Source organism: Schistocerca cancellata, unplaced genomic scaffold, assembly GCF_023864275.1.
Source record: "Schistocerca cancellata isolate TAMUIC-IGC-003103 unplaced genomic scaffold, iqSchCanc2.1 HiC_scaffold_309, whole genome shotgun sequence".
Classification (NCBI taxonomy): Eukaryota; Metazoa; Arthropoda; class Insecta; order Orthoptera; family Acrididae; genus Schistocerca; species Schistocerca cancellata.
In genome coordinates this window covers 1-13039 of record NW_026046327.1, presented here as the reverse complement: position 1 = coordinate 13039, position 13039 = coordinate 1, and the positions used below count along the sequence as shown (strand labels likewise).

Below are 13039 nucleotides of genomic sequence, written 5' to 3'. Positions count from 1 at the left end.
GACACCACAGTGTTTTAAACGGTAGCAGTTGCATGTGTCGAGAGAACACCGCGCTAACGGCAGTCGTGGCCGAGTGGTTAAGGCGTCTGACTCGAAATCAGATTCCCTCTGGGAGCGTAGGTTCGAATCCTACCGGCTGCGTGCGATTTTGCGTAAAGAGGAGCAAACGTTTTCGCACACATGTGACATGCGTGGGCGAATGCGGGTGCAACCAGTGATGCCATTCTCAACAAGACGAAAATTTCCGTTTTAAGAATACTGAGTTTTCGCGACGACAGCTACTTACTGTGCCTTTCGGTTCACCTCGCACTGACGCTGGGACTGCAGAAAGCCGTCGCTGAGATGGTGAGTACACAGATGTGCTCGAAAGTGTTGGACAGAGCGGACATTTCATTTTCTTTTTATGAATCGCAATTTCAATCATTCGAGTGCGGCAAAAGCAGTGGTGCAGCGTTTTTTTTTTCTTTTCTTAAGATCTCGCAGCTGCTTGGAGGTATGTCCATCGTTTTAAGACGACAGAAAACTAGCGTCAGCGGTGCGTCAGTGGGAAGTCGGTGAAGTCGCCATTGGAGCCATAAGTCAGTGGGAAATTAGTACACTTTCGTAACGGCTAATGGAAACCCTACAGCAAAGAGTGAGGCCACGCCGTTTTCTGCCATCAGATTGCTTCTAAAGATGGCGGCTTCACTTGTCGGGAGTCGCTTCCGCCACCGGCAGTCGTGGCCGAGTGGTTAAGGCGTCTGACTTGAAATCAGATTCCCTCTGGGAGCGTAGGTTCGAGTCCTGCCGACTGCGAAAATTTTCTCGCTCTCAAAAGGCGGACGTTGAGCTGCATCCTAGCAGTTGCGTCACTACTAAACACGTGGGTCACCAGCAATGTGCAGTGTTATTTGATCGAGGGCGCAGCGTTACAGTCGCCCCCAGAAGCCGCAGCTCATCTCCTAGTCTCACAGCCGTCCACCAGGTGTTAGTACAAGTGTCGCCTCACTGGGCAGTGCAGATGTGTCCATTTTAGCTTGCAGACGATGACGTGTAGCAATTTATGAGCTAACGCAAGTCGAATGTTTTACCGTGTGTATCTGCTAGATACTGCCTCTCATATGGTGGAGAGGCTCACTCCTTCTTGTGTCTCGTTCTCTGCACACGAGTTGCCCCTGGCATCGATATAGCACGTGTTTTCTAGCGTCAGCGTGGCGTCACGTCAAGTCAGCGAATTCAATATCACACGAATCGAGTCGACATGTTTGCTTGTTACGATGACGGAAGCTGAAGAAATGTGTGTGGAACTTCACTGCATCGGCTGCTCGCCCTTCAGCGTCCCTATGTCTTATCAGACGAAGGTGACTGTGAAATTGGCAACGAGGCACAAATTAACGAACACATGCAAATGGCAACCTTCGACGTCAGCCGAAATAGCTCAGTTGGGAGAGCGTTAGACTGAAGATCTAAAGGTCCCTGGTTCGATCCCGGGTTTCGGCAGGTATTCGTTTTCATGCGACGCCAATGGAATTACTCTGCGTTTGTGATAATGCAACTACCGCTGACAACAAAACTGACCCTCTCCTGTAGCTGTTCTGGTTGTCTATTGCATGCCATAAGAGGAACTTACTAGACAACTAACTCCCTTAGAAGCAAAAGAATTAAAAATATCCTACCGACTGCATTCCCTTTTCTGTGTCAGGTGGTGAAGAACATCTTCAACGGAACCGTGAAATGAGCGAAAGCGTGGGAAACATTGCATTCGAAATGCTTGTGAATTTTCCAATTGCCCAGTGAGTGTCGACAAAACACGTAAATTCTCTGCTCCAACGTATGAGACGTAACAACTGGTACAATTTGTTGTTGCATCGTGTGTCAGCAGTCTTCGATAGTGTGTTACGGGCTTAGCGCGATAAGTTTGTAGACAGCATTTGGGCGACGTTTTATTAGTAACGGCCCCATGCAGCGATTGAACAACAGTAAAGGACATGAGTCAATGTATAGTTGTGCATCGTGGGAGGTTTTGCAGCCTTGTGTGAGCCCGGATAGCTCAGTCGGTAGAGCATTAGGCTTTTAACCTAAGGGTCCAGGGTTCAAGTCCCTGTCCGGGCGGAAATTTTAATACTTTGGTAGCGATTCGTCTGGTAGCGGTGGAAACGCTACGGAAAATAATGCAGCTACGCCGTTTTCTGACACCACAGTGTTTTAAACGGTAGCAGTTGCATGTGTCGAGAGAACACCGCGCTAACGGCAGTCGTGGCCGAGTGGTTAAGGCGTCTGACTCGAAATCAGATTCCCTCTGGGAGCGTAGGTTCGAATCCTACCGGCTGCGTGCGATTTTGCGTAAAGAGGAGCAAACGTTTTCGCACACATGTGACATGCGTGGGCGAATGCGGGTGCAACCAGTGATGCCATTCTCAACAAGACGAAAATTTCCGTTTTAAGAATACTGAGTTTTCGCGACGACAGCTACTTACTGTGCCTTTCGGTTCACCTCGCACTGACGCTGGGACTGCAGAAAGCCGTCGCTGAGATGGTGAGTACACAGATGTGCTCGAAAGTGTTGGACAGAGCGGACATTTCATTTTCTTTTTATGAATCGCAATTTCAATCATTCGAGTGCGGCAAAAGCAGTGGTGCAGCGTTTTTTTTTTCTTTTCTTAAGATCTCGCAGCTGCTTGGAGGTATGTCCATCGTTTTAAGACGACAGAAAACTAGCGTCAGCGGTGCGTCAGTGGGAAGTCGGTGAAGTCGCCATTGGAGCCATAAGTCAGTGGGAAATTAGTACACTTTCGTAACGGCTAATGGAAACCCTACAGCAAAGAGTGAGGCCACGCCGTTTTCTGCCATCAGATTGCTTCTAAAGATGGCGGCTTCACTTGTCGGGAGTCGCTTCCGCCACCGGCAGTCGTGGCCGAGTGGTTAAGGCGTCTGACTTGAAATCAGATTCCCTCTGGGAGCGTAGGTTCGAGTCCTGCCGACTGCGAAAATTTTCTCGCTCTCAAAAGGCGGACGTTGAGCTGCATCCTAGCAGTTGCGTCACTACTAAACACGTGGGTCACCAGCAATGTGCAGTGTTATTTGATCGAGGGCGCAGCGTTACAGTCGCCCCCAGAAGCCGCAGCTCATCTCCTAGTCTCACAGCCGTCCACCAGGTGTTAGTACAAGTGTCGCCTCACTGGGCAGTGCAGATGTGTCCATTTTAGCTTGCAGACGATGACGTGTAGCAATTTATGAGCTAACGCAAGTCGAATGTTTTACCGTGTGTATCTGCTAGATACTGCCTCTCATATGGTGGAGAGGCTCACTCCTTCTTGTGTCTCGTTCTCTGCACACGAGTTGCCCCTGGCATCGATATAGCACGTGTTTTCTAGCGTCAGCGTGGCGTCACGTCAAGTCAGCGAATTCAATATCACACGAATCGAGTCGACATGTTTGCTTGTTACGATGACGGAAGCTGAAGAAATGTGTGTGGAACTTCACTGCATCGGCTGCTCGCCCTTCAGCGTCCCTATGTCTTATCAGACGAAGGTGACTGTGAAATTGGCAACGAGGCACAAATTAACGAACACATGCAAATGGCAACCTTCGACGTCAGCCGAAATAGCTCAGTTGGGAGAGCGTTAGACTGAAGATCTAAAGGTCCCTGGTTCGATCCCGGGTTTCGGCAGGTATTCGTTTTCATGCGACGCCAATGGAATTACTCTGCGTTTGTGATAATGCAACTACCGCTGACAACAAAACTGACCCTCTCCTGTAGCTGTTCTGGTTGTCTATTGCATGCCATAAGAGGAACTTACTAGACAACTAACTCCCTTAGAAGCAAAAGAATTAAAAATATCCTACCGACTGCATTCCCTTTTCTGTGTCAGGTGGTGAAGAACATCTTCAACGGAACCGTGAAATGAGCGAAAGCGTGGGAAACATTGCATTCGAAATGCTTGTGAATTTTCCAATTGCCCAGTGAGTGTCGACAAAACACGTAAATTCTCTGCTCCAACGTATGAGACGTAACAACTGGTACAATTTGTTGTTGCATCGTGTGTCAGCAGTCTTCGATAGTGTGTTACGGGCTTAGCGCGATAAGTTTGTAGACAGCATTTGGGCGACGTTTTATTAGTAACGGCCCCATGCAGCGATTGAACAACAGTAAAGGACATGAGTCAATGTATAGTTGTGCATCGTGGGAGGTTTTGCAGCCTTGTGTGAGCCCGGATAGCTCAGTCGGTAGAGCATTAGGCTTTTAACCTAAGGGTCCAGGGTTCAAGTCCCTGTCCGGGCGGAAATTTTAATACTTTGGTAGCGATTCGTCTGGTAGCGGTGGAAACGCTACGGAAAATAATGCAGCTACGCCGTTTTCTGACACCACAGTGTTTTAAACGGTAGCAGTTGCATGTGTCGAGAGAACACCGCGCTAACGGCAGTCGTGGCCGAGTGGTTAAGGCGTCTGACTCGAAATCAGATTCCCTCTGGGAGCGTAGGTTCGAATCCTACCGGCTGCGTGCGATTTTGCGTAAAGAGGAGCAAACGTTTTCGCACACATGTGACATGCGTGGGCGAATGCGGGTGCAACCAGTGATGCCATTCTCAACAAGACGAAAATTTCCGTTTTAAGAATACTGAGTTTTCGCGACGACAGCTACTTACTGTGCCTTTCGGTTCACCTCGCACTGACGCTGGGACTGCAGAAAGCCGTCGCTGAGATGGTGAGTACACAGATGTGCTCGAAAGTGTTGGACAGAGCGGACATTTCATTTTCTTTTTATGAATCGCAATTTCAATCATTCGAGTGCGGCAAAAGCAGTGGTGCAGCGTTTTTTTTTTTTCTTTTCTTAAGATCTCGCAGCTGCTTGGAGGTATGTCCATCGTTTTAAGACGACAGAAAACTAGCGTCAGCGGTGCGTCAGTGGGAAGTCGGTGAAGTCGCCATTGGAGCCATAAGTCAGTGGGAAATTAGTACACTTTCGTAACGGCTAATGGAAACCCTACAGCAAAGAGTGAGGCCACGCCGTTTTCTGCCATCAGATTGCTTCTAAAGATGGCGGCTTCACTTGTCGGGAGTCGCTTCCGCCACCGGCAGTCGTGGCCGAGTGGTTAAGGCGTCTGACTTGAAATCAGATTCCCTCTGGGAGCGTAGGTTCGAGTCCTGCCGACTGCGAAAATTTTCTCGCTCTCAAAAGGCGGACGTTGAGCTGCATCCTAGCAGTTGCGTCACTACTAAACACGTGGGTCACCAGCAATGTGCAGTGTTATTTGATCGAGGGCGCAGCGTTACAGTCGCCCCCAGAAGCCGCAGCTCATCTCCTAGTCTCACAGCCGTCCACCAGGTGTTAGTACAAGTGTCGCCTCACTGGGCAGTGCAGATGTGTCCATTTTAGCTTGCAGACGATGACGTGTAGCAATTTATGAGCTAACGCAAGTCGAATGTTTTACCGTGTGTATCTGCTAGATACTGCCTCTCATATGGTGGAGAGGCTCACTCCTTCTTGTGTCTCGTTCTCTGCACACGAGTTGCCCCTGGCATCGATATAGCACGTGTTTTCTAGCGTCAGCGTGGCGTCACGTCAAGTCAGCGAATTCAATATCACACGAATCGAGTCGACATGTTTGCTTGTTACGATGACGGAAGCTGAAGAAATGTGTGTGGAACTTCACTGCATCGGCTGCTCGCCCTTCAGCGTCCCTATGTCTTATCAGACGAAGGTGACTGTGAAATTGGCAACGAGGCACAAATTAACGAACACATGCAAATGGCAACCTTCGACGTCAGCCGAAATAGCTCAGTTGGGAGAGCGTTAGACTGAAGATCTAAAGGTCCCTGGTTCGATCCCGGGTTTCGGCAGGTATTCGTTTTCATGCGACGCCAATGGAATTACTCTGCGTTTGTGATAATGCAACTACCGCTGACAACAAAACTGACCCTCTCCTGTAGCTGTTCTGGTTGTCTATTGCATGCCATAAGAGGAACTTACTAGACAACTAACTCCCTTAGAAGCAAAAGAATTAAAAATATCCTACCGACTGCATTCCCTTTTCTGTGTCAGGTGGTGAAGAACATCTTCAACGGAACCGTGAAATGAGCGAAAGCGTGGGAAACATTGCATTCGAAATGCTTGTGAATTTTCCAATTGCCCAGTGAGTGTCGACAAAACACGTAAATTCTCTGCTCCAACGTATGAGACGTAACAACTGGTACAATTTGTTGTTGCATCGTGTGTCAGCAGTCTTCGATAGTGTGTTACGGGCTTAGCGCGATAAGTTTGTAGACAGCATTTGGGCGACGTTTTATTAGTAACGGCCCCATGCAGCGATTGAACAACAGTAAAGGACATGAGTCAATGTATAGTTGTGCATCGTGGGAGGTTTTGCAGCCTTGTGTGAGCCCGGATAGCTCAGTCGGTAGAGCATTAGGCTTTTAACCTAAGGGTCCAGGGTTCAAGTCCCTGTCCGGGCGGAAATTTTAATACTTTGGTAGCGATTCGTCTGGTAGCGGTGGAAACGCTACGGAAAATAATGCAGCTACGCCGTTTTCTGACACCACAGTGTTTTAAACGGTAGCAGTTGCATGTGTCGAGAGAACACCGCGCTAACGGCAGTCGTGGCCGAGTGGTTAAGGCGTCTGACTCGAAATCAGATTCCCTCTGGGAGCGTAGGTTCGAATCCTACCGGCTGCGTGCGATTTTGCGTAAAGAGGAGCAAACGTTTTCGCACACATGTGACATGCGTGGGCGAATGCGGGTGCAACCAGTGATGCCATTCTCAACAAGACGAAAATTTCCGTTTTAAGAATACTGAGTTTTCGCGACGACAGCTACTTACTGTGCCTTTCGGTTCACCTCGCACTGACGCTGGGACTGCAGAAAGCCGTCGCTGAGATGGTGAGTACACAGATGTGCTCGAAAGTGTTGGACAGAGCGGACATTTCATTTTCTTTTTATGAATCGCAATTTCAATCATTCGAGTGCGGCAAAAGCAGTGGTGCAGCGTTTTTTTTTTCTTTTCTTAAGATCTCGCAGCTGCTTGGAGGTATGTCCATCGTTTTAAGACGACAGAAAACTAGCGTCAGCGGTGCGTCAGTGGGAAGTCGGTGAAGTCGCCATTGGAGCCATAAGTCAGTGGGAAATTAGTACACTTTCGTAACGGCTAATGGAAACCCTACAGCAAAGAGTGAGGCCACGCCGTTTTCTGCCATCAGATTGCTTCTAAAGATGGCGGCTTCACTTGTCGGGAGTCGCTTCCGCCACCGGCAGTCGTGGCCGAGTGGTTAAGGCGTCTGACTTGAAATCAGATTCCCTCTGGGAGCGTAGGTTCGAGTCCTGCCGACTGCGAAAATTTTCTCGCTCTCAAAAGGCGGACGTTGAGCTGCATCCTAGCAGTTGCGTCACTACTAAACACGTGGGTCACCAGCAATGTGCAGTGTTATTTGATCGAGGGCGCAGCGTTACAGTCGCCCCCAGAAGCCGCAGCTCATCTCCTAGTCTCACAGCCGTCCACCAGGTGTTAGTACAAGTGTCGCCTCACTGGGCAGTGCAGATGTGTCCATTTTAGCTTGCAGACGATGACGTGTAGCAATTTATGAGCTAACGCAAGTCGAATGTTTTACCGTGTGTATCTGCTAGATACTGCCTCTCATATGGTGGAGAGGCTCACTCCTTCTTGTGTCTCGTTCTCTGCACACGAGTTGCCCCTGGCATCGATATAGCACGTGTTTTCTAGCGTCAGCGTGGCGTCACGTCAAGTCAGCGAATTCAATATCACACGAATCGAGTCGACATGTTTGCTTGTTACGATGACGGAAGCTGAAGAAATGTGTGTGGAACTTCACTGCATCGGCTGCTCGCCCTTCAGCGTCCCTATGTCTTATCAGACGAAGGTGACTGTGAAATTGGCAACGAGGCACAAATTAACGAACACATGCAAATGGCAACCTTCGACGTCAGCCGAAATAGCTCAGTTGGGAGAGCGTTAGACTGAAGATCTAAAGGTCCCTGGTTCGATCCCGGGTTTCGGCAGGTATTCGTTTTCATGCGACGCCAATGGAATTACTCTGCGTTTGTGATAATGCAACTACCGCTGACAACAAAACTGACCCTCTCCTGTAGCTGTTCTGGTTGTCTATTGCATGCCATAAGAGGAACTTACTAGACAACTAACTCCCTTAGAAGCAAAAGAATTAAAAATATCCTACCGACTGCATTCCCTTTTCTGTGTCAGGTGGTGAAGAACATCTTCAACGGAACCGTGAAATGAGCGAAAGCGTGGGAAACATTGCATTCGAAATGCTTGTGAATTTTCCAATTGCCCAGTGAGTGTCGACAAAACACGTAAATTCTCTGCTCCAACGTATGAGACGTAACAACTGGTACAATTTGTTGTTGCATCGTGTGTCAGCAGTCTTCGATAGTGTGTTACGGGCTTAGCGCGATAAGTTTGTAGACAGCATTTGGGCGACGTTTTATTAGTAACGGCCCCATGCAGCGATTGAACAACAGTAAAGGACATGAGTCAATGTATAGTTGTGCATCGTGGGAGGTTTTGCAGCCTTGTGTGAGCCCGGATAGCTCAGTCGGTAGAGCATTAGGCTTTTAACCTAAGGGTCCAGGGTTCAAGTCCCTGTCCGGGCGGAAATTTTAATACTTTGGTAGCGATTCGTCTGGTAGCGGTGGAAACGCTACGGAAAATAATGCAGCTACGCCGTTTTCTGACACCACAGTGTTTTAAACGGTAGCAGTTGCATGTGTCGAGAGAACACCGCGCTAACGGCAGTCGTGGCCGAGTGGTTAAGGCGTCTGACTCGAAATCAGATTCCCTCTGGGAGCGTAGGTTCGAATCCTACCGGCTGCGTGCGATTTTGCGTAAAGAGGAGCAAACGTTTTCGCACACATGTGACATGCGTGGGCGAATGCGGGTGCAACCAGTGATGCCATTCTCAACAAGACGAAAATTTCCGTTTTAAGAATACTGAGTTTTCGCGACGACAGCTACTTACTGTGCCTTTCGGTTCACCTCGCACTGACGCTGGGACTGCAGAAAGCCGTCGCTGAGATGGTGAGTACACAGATGTGCTCGAAAGTGTTGGACAGAGCGGACATTTCATTTTCTTTTTATGAATCGCAATTTCAATCATTCGAGTGCGGCAAAAGCAGTGGTGCAGCGTTTTTTTTTTTCTTTTCTTAAGATCTCGCAGCTGCTTGGAGGTATGTCCATCGTTTTAAGACGACAGAAAACTAGCGTCAGCGGTGCGTCAGTGGGAAGTCGGTGAAGTCGCCATTGGAGCCATAAGTCAGTGGGAAATTAGTACACTTTCGTAACGGCTAATGGAAACCCTACAGCAAAGAGTGAGGCCACGCCGTTTTCTGCCATCAGATTGCTTCTAAAGATGGCGGCTTCACTTGTCGGGAGTCGCTTCCGCCACCGGCAGTCGTGGCCGAGTGGTTAAGGCGTCTGACTTGAAATCAGATTCCCTCTGGGAGCGTAGGTTCGAGTCCTGCCGACTGCGAAAATTTTCTCGCTCTCAAAAGGCGGACGTTGAGCTGCATCCTAGCAGTTGCGTCACTACTAAACACGTGGGTCACCAGCAATGTGCAGTGTTATTTGATCGAGGGCGCAGCGTTACAGTCGCCCCCAGAAGCCGCAGCTCATCTCCTAGTCTCACAGCCGTCCACCAGGTGTTAGTACAAGTGTCGCCTCACTGGGCAGTGCAGATGTGTCCCATTTTAGCTTGCAGACGATGACGTGTAGCAATTTATGAGCTAACGCAAGTCGAATGTTTTACCGTGTGTATCTGCTAGATACTGCCTCTCATATGGTGGAGAGGCTCACTCCTTCTTGTGTCTCGTTCTCTGCACACGAGTTGCCCCTGGCATCGATATAGCACGTGTTTTCTAGCGTCAGCGTGGCGTCACGTCAAGTCAGCGAATTCAATATCACACGAATCGAGTCGACATGTTTGCTTGTTACGATGACGGAAGCTGAAGAAATTGTGTGTGGAACTTCACTGCATCGGCTGCTCGCCCTTCAGCGTCCCTATGTCTTATCAGACGAAGGTGACTGTGAAATTGGCAACGAGGCACAAATTAACGAACACATGCAAATGGCAACCTTCGACGTCAGCCGAAATAGCTCAGTTGGGAGAGCGTTAGACTGAAGATCTAAAGGTCCCTGGTTCGATCCCGGGTTTCGGCAGGTATTCGTTTCATGCGACGCCAATGGAATTACTCTGCGTTTGTGATAATGCAACTACCGCTGACAACAAAACTGACCCTCTCTCTGTAGCTGTTCTGGTTGTCTATTGCATGCCATAAGAGGAACTTACTAGACAACTAACTCCCTTAGAAGCAAAAGAATTAAAAATATCCTACCGACTGCATTCCCTTTTCTGTGTCAGGTGGTGAAGAACATCTTCAACGGAACCGTGAAATGAGCGAAAGCGTGGGAAACATTGCATTCGAAATGCTTGTGAATTTTCCAATTGCCCAGTGAGTGTCGACAAAACACGTAAATTCCTCTGCTCCAACGTATGAGACGTAACAACTGGTACAATTTGTTGTTGCATCGTGTGTCAGCAGTCTTCGATAGTGTGTTACGGGCTTAGCGCGATAAGTTTGTAGACAGCATTGGGCGACGTTTTATTAGTAACGGCCCCATGCAGCGATTGAACAACAGTAAAGGACATGAGTCAATGTATAGTTGTGCATCGTGGGAGGTTTTGCAGCCTTGTGTGAGCCCGGATAGCTCAGTCGGTAGAGCATTAGGCTTTTAACCTAAGGGTCCAGGGTTCAAGTCCCTGTCCGGGCGGGAAATTTTAATACTTTGGTAGCGATTCGTCTGGTAGCGGTGGAAACGCTACGGAAAATAATGCAGCTACGCCGTTTTCTGACACCACAGTGTTTTAAACGGTAGCAGTTGCATGTGTCGAGAGAACACCGCGCTAACGGCAGTCGTGGCCGAGTGGTTAAGGCGTCTGACTCGAAATCAGATTCCCTCTGGGAGCGTAGGTTCGAATCCTACCGGCTGCGTGCGATTTTGCGTAAAGAGGAGCAAACGTTTTCGCACACATGTGACATGCGTGGGCGAATGCGGGTGCAACCAGTGATGCCATTCTCAACAAGACGAAAATTTCCGTTTTAAGAATACTGAGTTTCGCGACGACAGCTACTTACTGTGCCTTTCGGTTCACCTCGCACTGACGCTGGGACTGCAGAAAGCCGTCGCTGAGATGGTGAGTACACAGATGTGCTCGAAAGTGTTGGACAGAGCGGACATTTCATTTTCTTTTTATGAATCGCAATTTCAATCATTCGAGTGCGGCAAAAGCAGTGGTGCAGCGTTTTTTTTTTTCTTTTCTTAAGATCTCGCAGCTGCTTGGAGGTATGTCCATTCGTTTTAAGACGACAGAAAACTAGCGTCAGCGGTGCGTCAGTGGGAAGTCGGTGAAGTCGCCATTGAGCCATAAGTCAGTGGGAAATTAGTACACTTTCGTAACGGCTAATGGAAACCCTACAGCAAAGAGTGAGGCCACGCCGTTTTCTGCCATCAGATTGCTTCTAAAGATGGCGGCTTCACTTGTCGGGAGTCGCTTCCGCCACCGGCAGTCGTGGCCGAGTGGTTAAGGCGTCTGACTTGAAATCAGATTCCCTCTGGGAGCGTAGGTTCGAGTCCTGCCGACTGCGAAAATTTTCTCGCTCTCAAAAGGCGGACGTTGAGCTGCATCCTAGCAGTTGCGTCACTACTAAACACGTGGGTCACCAGCAATGTGCAGTGTTATTTGATCGAGGGCGCAGCGTTACAGTCGCCCCCAGAAGCCGCAGGCTCATCTCCTAGTCTCACAGCCGTCCACCAGGTGTTAGTACAAGTGTCGCCTCACTGGGCAGTGCAGATGTGTCCATTTTAGCTTGCAGACGATGACGTGTAGGCAATTTATGAGCTAACGCAAGTCGAATGTTTTACCGTGTGTATCTGCTAGATACTGCCTCTCATATGGTGGGAGAGGCTCACTCCTTCTTGTGTCTCGTTCTCTGCACACGAGTTGCCCCTGGCATCGATATAGCACGTGTTTTCTAGCGTCAGCGTGGCGTCACGTCAAGTCAGCGAATTCAATATCACACGAATCGAGTCGACATGTTTGCTTGTTACGATGACGGAAGCTGAAGAAATGTGTGTGGAACTTCACTGCATCGGCTGCTCGCCCTTCAGCGTCCCTATGTCTTATCAGACGAAGGTGACTGTGAAATTGGCAACGAGGCACAAATTAACGAACACATGCAAATGGCAACCTTCGACGTCAGCCGAAATAGCTCAGTTGGGAGAGCGTTAGACTGAAGATCTAAAGGTCCCTGGTTCGATCCCGGGTTTCGGCAGGTATTCGTTTTCATGCGACGCCAATGGAATTACTCTGCGTTTGTGATAATGCAACTACCGCTGACAACAAAACTGACCCTCTCCTGTAGCTGTTCTGGTTGTCTATTGCATGCCATAAGAGGAACTTACTAGACAACTAACTCCCTTAGAAGCAAAAGAATTAAAAATATCCTACCGACTGCATTCCCTTTTCTGTGTCAGGTGGTGAAGAACATCTTCAACGGAACCCGTGAAATGAGCGAAAGCGTGGGAAACATTGCATTCGAAATGCTTGTGAATTTTCCAATTGCCCAGTGAGTGTCGACAAAACACGTAAATTCTCTGCTCCAACGTATGAGACGTAACAACTGGTACAATTTGTTGTTGCATCGTGTGTCAGCAGTCTTCGATAGTGTGTTACGGGCTTAGCGCGATAAGTTTGTAGACAGCATTTGGGCGACGTTTTATTAGTAACGGCCCCATGCAGCGATTGAACAACAGTAAAGGACATGAGTCAATGTATAGTTGTGCATCGTGGGAGGTTTTGCAGCCTTGTGTGAGCCCGGATAGCTCAGTCGGTAGAGCATTAGGCTTTTAACCTAAGGGTCCAGGGTTCAAGTCCCTGTCCGGGCGGAAATTTTAATACTTTGGTAGCGATTCGTCTGGTAGCGGTGGAAACGCTACGGAAAATAATGCAGCTACGCCGTTTTCTGACACCACA

The 13039-nt window shown here is 48.8% G+C and overlaps 24 non-coding genes across 24 annotated transcripts; all 24 read left to right on the top strand.

Moving 5' to 3' along the window:
* Nucleotides 1-59: 59 nt before the first annotated feature.
* Nucleotides 60-141, top strand: Trnas-cga (transfer RNA serine (anticodon CGA)). The gene has a single exon. It is a non-coding gene; the product is annotated as a tRNA-Ser (tRNA).
* Nucleotides 142-713: 572 nt separating this feature from the next.
* Trnas-uga (transfer RNA serine (anticodon UGA)) lies at nt 714-795 on the top strand. The gene has a single exon. It is a non-coding gene; the product is annotated as a tRNA-Ser (tRNA).
* A 611-nt stretch (nt 796-1406) lies between these two features.
* On the top strand, nt 1407-1479 carry Trnaf-gaa (transfer RNA phenylalanine (anticodon GAA)). Its single transcript has one exon. It is a non-coding gene; the product is annotated as a tRNA-Phe (tRNA).
* Nucleotides 1480-2018: 539 nt separating this feature from the next.
* Trnak-uuu (transfer RNA lysine (anticodon UUU)) lies at nt 2019-2091 on the top strand. The gene has a single exon. It is a non-coding gene; the product is annotated as a tRNA-Lys (tRNA).
* Nucleotides 2092-2229: 138 nt separating this feature from the next.
* Trnas-cga (transfer RNA serine (anticodon CGA)) lies at nt 2230-2311 on the top strand. Its single transcript has one exon. It is a non-coding gene; the product is annotated as a tRNA-Ser (tRNA).
* A 572-nt stretch (nt 2312-2883) lies between these two features.
* Nucleotides 2884-2965, top strand: Trnas-uga (transfer RNA serine (anticodon UGA)). Its single transcript has one exon. It is a non-coding gene; the product is annotated as a tRNA-Ser (tRNA).
* Nucleotides 2966-3576: 611 nt separating this feature from the next.
* On the top strand, nt 3577-3649 carry Trnaf-gaa (transfer RNA phenylalanine (anticodon GAA)). The gene has a single exon. It is a non-coding gene; the product is annotated as a tRNA-Phe (tRNA).
* Nucleotides 3650-4188: 539 nt separating this feature from the next.
* On the top strand, nt 4189-4261 carry Trnak-uuu (transfer RNA lysine (anticodon UUU)). The gene has a single exon. It is a non-coding gene; the product is annotated as a tRNA-Lys (tRNA).
* Nucleotides 4262-4399: 138 nt separating this feature from the next.
* Trnas-cga (transfer RNA serine (anticodon CGA)) lies at nt 4400-4481 on the top strand. Its single transcript has one exon. It is a non-coding gene; the product is annotated as a tRNA-Ser (tRNA).
* A 574-nt stretch (nt 4482-5055) lies between these two features.
* On the top strand, nt 5056-5137 carry Trnas-uga (transfer RNA serine (anticodon UGA)). Its single transcript has one exon. It is a non-coding gene; the product is annotated as a tRNA-Ser (tRNA).
* Nucleotides 5138-5748: 611 nt separating this feature from the next.
* Nucleotides 5749-5821, top strand: Trnaf-gaa (transfer RNA phenylalanine (anticodon GAA)). The gene has a single exon. It is a non-coding gene; the product is annotated as a tRNA-Phe (tRNA).
* A 539-nt stretch (nt 5822-6360) lies between these two features.
* Nucleotides 6361-6433, top strand: Trnak-uuu (transfer RNA lysine (anticodon UUU)). The gene has a single exon. It is a non-coding gene; the product is annotated as a tRNA-Lys (tRNA).
* Nucleotides 6434-6571: 138 nt separating this feature from the next.
* Nucleotides 6572-6653, top strand: Trnas-cga (transfer RNA serine (anticodon CGA)). Its single transcript has one exon. It is a non-coding gene; the product is annotated as a tRNA-Ser (tRNA).
* A 572-nt stretch (nt 6654-7225) lies between these two features.
* Trnas-uga (transfer RNA serine (anticodon UGA)) lies at nt 7226-7307 on the top strand. The gene has a single exon. It is a non-coding gene; the product is annotated as a tRNA-Ser (tRNA).
* Nucleotides 7308-7918: 611 nt separating this feature from the next.
* Trnaf-gaa (transfer RNA phenylalanine (anticodon GAA)) lies at nt 7919-7991 on the top strand. The gene has a single exon. It is a non-coding gene; the product is annotated as a tRNA-Phe (tRNA).
* Nucleotides 7992-8530: 539 nt separating this feature from the next.
* Trnak-uuu (transfer RNA lysine (anticodon UUU)) lies at nt 8531-8603 on the top strand. Its single transcript has one exon. It is a non-coding gene; the product is annotated as a tRNA-Lys (tRNA).
* Nucleotides 8604-8741: 138 nt separating this feature from the next.
* Nucleotides 8742-8823, top strand: Trnas-cga (transfer RNA serine (anticodon CGA)). The gene has a single exon. It is a non-coding gene; the product is annotated as a tRNA-Ser (tRNA).
* Nucleotides 8824-9396: 573 nt separating this feature from the next.
* Trnas-uga (transfer RNA serine (anticodon UGA)) lies at nt 9397-9478 on the top strand. Its single transcript has one exon. It is a non-coding gene; the product is annotated as a tRNA-Ser (tRNA).
* A 613-nt stretch (nt 9479-10091) lies between these two features.
* Nucleotides 10092-10164, top strand: Trnaf-gaa (transfer RNA phenylalanine (anticodon GAA)). The gene has a single exon. It is a non-coding gene; the product is annotated as a tRNA-Phe (tRNA).
* A 539-nt stretch (nt 10165-10703) lies between these two features.
* Trnak-uuu (transfer RNA lysine (anticodon UUU)) lies at nt 10704-10776 on the top strand. Its single transcript has one exon. It is a non-coding gene; the product is annotated as a tRNA-Lys (tRNA).
* A 139-nt stretch (nt 10777-10915) lies between these two features.
* Trnas-cga (transfer RNA serine (anticodon CGA)) lies at nt 10916-10997 on the top strand. Its single transcript has one exon. It is a non-coding gene; the product is annotated as a tRNA-Ser (tRNA).
* Nucleotides 10998-11569: 572 nt separating this feature from the next.
* Nucleotides 11570-11651, top strand: Trnas-uga (transfer RNA serine (anticodon UGA)). Its single transcript has one exon. It is a non-coding gene; the product is annotated as a tRNA-Ser (tRNA).
* Nucleotides 11652-12265: 614 nt separating this feature from the next.
* Nucleotides 12266-12338, top strand: Trnaf-gaa (transfer RNA phenylalanine (anticodon GAA)). Its single transcript has one exon. It is a non-coding gene; the product is annotated as a tRNA-Phe (tRNA).
* A 540-nt stretch (nt 12339-12878) lies between these two features.
* Trnak-uuu (transfer RNA lysine (anticodon UUU)) lies at nt 12879-12951 on the top strand. The gene has a single exon. It is a non-coding gene; the product is annotated as a tRNA-Lys (tRNA).
* The last annotated feature ends 88 nt before the right edge of the window (nt 12952-13039 follow it).